A 4,877-nucleotide genomic window follows, 5' to 3' on the forward strand; every position below is an offset into this window, starting at 1 on the left:
GTGAGATCCCGATTGAAACAGTACACTCAGAAACTCTGAGACCCTCTTAACCAAACTTCTTCATCAAAAAATTTTGTGTACACCGATGTCTGTGACGACTCACCCCCTCCACTCCGATCGCTGTGAGTGTGGTTGCAGCTCCGCTCATCAACCAACTGCAGCTCCAGTGCAATCTGACCTACATCCAGTAAGCAGAAAAAACACACATGGATGACACAACATAAGACAGAACACGTAACTAAATTGAAATAGCAGGAGATAAGTTAAGATCACAATCAGTGTCACAACAGGTGACGTGAGCAAACCCCAAAATTAGGGTTTACCCCCAAAATACCCCGAACAAGCAGAGGCAACACAAAAACTCTCAGGAAAATAGTAAAAAAAAAAAAATTAAAAAAACTCAAACCCAATTTGGCCAAAAGATGTGATGTGAAAGATTTGTGTGAATCGTTGAGGTGAGAATCAAAGACTACTAAGCAAAAGAGCAGAGTAAGAAACACAAGGATAAGAAGAGCAATAAGAACAAAAACTACCCAGACACACAAGGACTGTATCCTTCAACTGTGGAATCAGTGAAAATCAATGAGGACTTTAAATTCGATGAACCATACGATGATGGTGATGATGACTATGGTAACAAAACAAGACTCAATTGGTCATCAATTTTGGACTGCTACGCCAAACAAAATTTAACACTGAGAGGGAAAATCAGTGGTGAATCTTACAGGACACAGTAAGACCACATGGGCATCGAATCAGAGCAAATGACAATAGTGAAATAAACTGAGATGGAGACAGATGAGAATCATGACAGTGATGGATCAAAGTGTCACCCTCAGACCAACACCATCGCCACCAGCACCACCCGTCCAACAGCAACAAGTTGTTAAAGCAGCTTTGTGTAGTCTGAGAATATTTGCTTTTGTCGGCGCCACAGGTAAATGAGTGTAATTGCAAGCTGGGTCTCCGTTCCTGCCCCCCATTTCACGTTTATTTGTTTATGAGGAAAGAACATGGCGAAATACCGAAAAATGTAATCTCAGATAGCAATATTAACAACACTGTGCAGCTTATACGTACTATACTATACAAAAGCAACTCTAGAAGCAGCTATCATTCAACATCAGAGATCAAACTCCATGTCATCCAGCCGGTGAGGAGAGGCAGGATCCAGTGAGAGGCTGAAGCAGCTGCAAGACCGACGGACCCAGATGATAAAACTTTCCTTCGACTGCACATTTCAGAATGAAGCAAAGGGGGAAGTTTCAACATTGACTGATTAAGTGACAACAAACATCAACAAACATCTTTTAGTTATGAGAAATAAATCTGTAAGATGCAGCCATCATCAGGGTCTGTCTCCGTCACATGTCCGACTGGACATGTTTCTTATGGGATTCTTCTGTGAAAAACCGTCATGATCATATCATCGGCTCTCATTTAAGCCGTGGGGGTGTGTCACCGTCGTTTACACCGCTGTAGAATAAAGACGATGGTGCAGCTTTCCTTTCTCGCTTTATTACATCATGACTGTCATGTGTTTCAATGAGGAGCAGACAAAAAGCGATCAGAGCGCGAGCATCAAAATGTTTATTTCGAATTGACTGTGGACATGTCAGAGTTCGAAACTATTCTTCTTCAATAAGTTCCAGAACAATCGGGGTGATGAAATGTGGTGCTGGTCGCGTTTCTCACCAGCTCCGAGCAGGTCTGTAGATCAGAGGACTCAAGGGCAGCAGCCACAGATTGAAGAGAGAGATAATATGTTACACTTGTCCAAACCAGATGGACCATAAACACTGCAAATGAATTGACTATTTTTCTGTCTGATAAATGCTAGTGCACATTAGCGGCGGACATTAGCCGCTAGCAGTTAATGTCAGAGCTTATCCATTTTGCTAGCTATGTCTACACTATACTGTGATAAACACAATAAAATGAGGAACAGACACTTACGCGTTTGTTATCATCTCAAAAATAAGTTCCCCAAATTTGATAACTCACCCAAGACCCGTAGTAAACACAAAGAATGCCTTACAAGTCCGGTACAAACATTGTTTTTCACCATAATATATTGACTTGAACATAACTAGTGCGATAATTAGCATTGTGTTTAATTGGTTTGGCCACCTATATGTTCACTGTACGCTTCGACAGTGCTATACGACAAAAAGAAGACAACCATAACTGTATTACAATATGAGCAAGTTATTTTCGCTGACAATCATTTCATTGAAAAACAATTTTCACCATACACAAAGCATATCTATCCCATTTTAGCACCACAGTTCATCTGTTTCGCTGCAAACATATATACTACACTCATTTGTTTAATGATTTGGGAACACAACAGAGACAGCATTGAACACAAAATTGACTTACAAGTCGAGTACAAACATATTACTTTTACATCAACAACAGCCGTTGTTGAGAGAGAGAGAGATTTTTATTTTTCAAACGCACTTTATTTACATTTTAGTTATATTAAAAGTTTCAAAGTGCAAAGTACAAATCAAAATAAATTCACATTAAAATCAGAATATTTTTAAAAATGTGCAAAATGCAGTTCTTCATTTTCAGTATTGCATAGCAAATTTTTAAAACACCATATTGATTTAAAACCATGAAAATCATTCACGTTTATAAAAACTGTACTGTACAGCCAAAGCCATGCCCTGATATTAATGAGCCATATTGCCTTGGCCTCCTGACCGTCCCATTTCTCGATCTTGTTTATTATGCTTTTATAAATTGCCATTTAACTTTCCAGGGGAATCGGTGTTCAACACGATCAAAAGCCTTTTCCTGGTCCAGGGAAATCAGACCAGTATCTAAGCCCAGTGAACTAGAGACATCCAAAACATTTGGGAGAAGGGCAAGCACCGCCCTCCTACAGGACTCTGGCAAGGAACCAGAGGCCAAACTCTTGTTCAGGACCTGCATGTCTGGTGCCAAGACGTCGCAGAAGGCCCTGTAAAATTCGGTGGTGAGTCCATCTATGCCAGGAGCCCACCCGCCCTGCTTGTGGCTTCCAGTTCCTCCATCCGGAGGGGTCGCTCTCGATCGGAGTTCTGCTCCGCCGACACCTGAGGCAGTCCTTGACAGAACCCCTCCAGTGGTGTGGGCCCCTGAGCATGCTCGCTGATGTGCAATGACGAAAACAAACTCACTGCCCGCTCCCAAATCTGGCGTGGTTCCGTAAGTTCCTGTCCCACGTCGGATAACAGCACATGGATCACTTTCCCCTGTCTGTTCCTTCTCTCCAGGCCAAAGAAGAAGCCCGGCGCACCCATCTCCTTAATGGTTTGGAACAGGAACCTGACAAGTCCACCTTGTGCTTTCCTGTCTAACAGGCTGGCTAAGGCCATCTTTTGACTCTGAGGCTTTAAATGCATCCTCGATTTCCTGTGGATTTGTGAACTTGCCTTGCCACTATATCGGTCTCCAGGTCTTTAATAGATCTGGTGATGTCACCTGTGACATTGAGGGTGTGCTGCTGACATAGCAACCTTAGTTGTGTCTTACCATGGTCGCACCACTGCCTAAGTCTACTAAAATCACTCTTTTGTTGTCTAAAAATGTCCCAGAAATAAACAAATGCTTCGTGGGTTAGAACACACTTAAAATGCCAGTATGCACTTCTCTGTAAAACATTAAAAAAGCAAACAATGGTCAGTAAAAACAGCAGATAAGATGCGCGACAAGGCAAACACATTAAAATGGTGTTTAAAACAATAAATACGATCAAGTCTGGCTGAGGAGATCTGGCTGTCTCTTAGGTGGGACCAGGTATACTGTCGGCAGTCTGGGTGCATCCTTCGCCACACGTCCACAAGGCCATGTGGGAGCAGACCAGCTGCTTTAAGGCGTGGTGTGACGCTGGTGAGGTTCTGCATGATTACGATCTAAAATCACACTTTCTGTACAGTTAAAATCCCCACCCAAGTATTTTAAAACATCATTAACATTCATAAAAAAAAAACGTCTCCTCTTTGCACCGGTTACTGGAGTGTAGACATAGACATAGGCCTTAAAATGGTCGAACCGAGTTCAATTCCATCTGTCACTGCTTCTCCGGGAGATCTCCCTGAACCCATGCAGGTGGGGAGGATGAGGAAGAGCCCCAAAGGGAGACAATTCCGTCTCTCCCTTGCTCTCTGTCTATACTGTGGTCAACCTGGTCACAACATCCGTGCCTGTTCCATCCGTCCTCGAGGTCCTCGTCTTCCACTCAGCTCCAACAACAAGGATAGTCCTCCAGCTCCCTCCAGAATCGGCAAACGACGAAATAATAATTCTGCCTCCGTAAAAGCTTTCATAGATTCCGGTGCTGATGACAATTTCATACATGCCTCCTTCGACACTCCGTGCTCTCTGTTAGCGATTGACGGCAGCTCCCTTCCTCGCGTCACTCATCGCACCGCGCCTGTAACCCTCACTCTCTCCGAAAATCACACCGAGACAATCTCCTTCCTGGTCCTTCCTTCCTCCTCATCTCAACTGGTGTTCGGGTTCCCATGGTTGTCCCTTCACAATCCTAATATCGACTGGACATCTTCTAAAATCACAGGTTGGAGCACTCACTGCCACGCACACTGTCTCCGCTCTGCTTCCTCTGCTTCTCCTCTTCCTCGTCCTCATCCTTCTCCTCCGTCTCCTCCTGATCTCTCTCACGTTTCCTCATGCTATCATGACCTAGCTCAAGGTCTTTGGTAAGGATCAGGCCTTGCGCTCCCTCCGCATCGTCCCTACAACTGCGCAATTGACCTGGTCCCCGAAGCTCCCCTGCCAACTAGCAGACTATATAATGTTTCCAATCCAGAGAGAGAAGCTCTCGAGTCCTACATTAATAAGTCGTTGGCAGCAGGCCTGATCCG

Source organism: Synchiropus splendidus, chromosome 9 (genome assembly GCF_027744825.2).
Source record: "Synchiropus splendidus isolate RoL2022-P1 chromosome 9, RoL_Sspl_1.0, whole genome shotgun sequence".
Classification (NCBI taxonomy): domain Eukaryota; kingdom Metazoa; phylum Chordata; class Actinopteri; order Syngnathiformes; family Callionymidae; genus Synchiropus; species Synchiropus splendidus.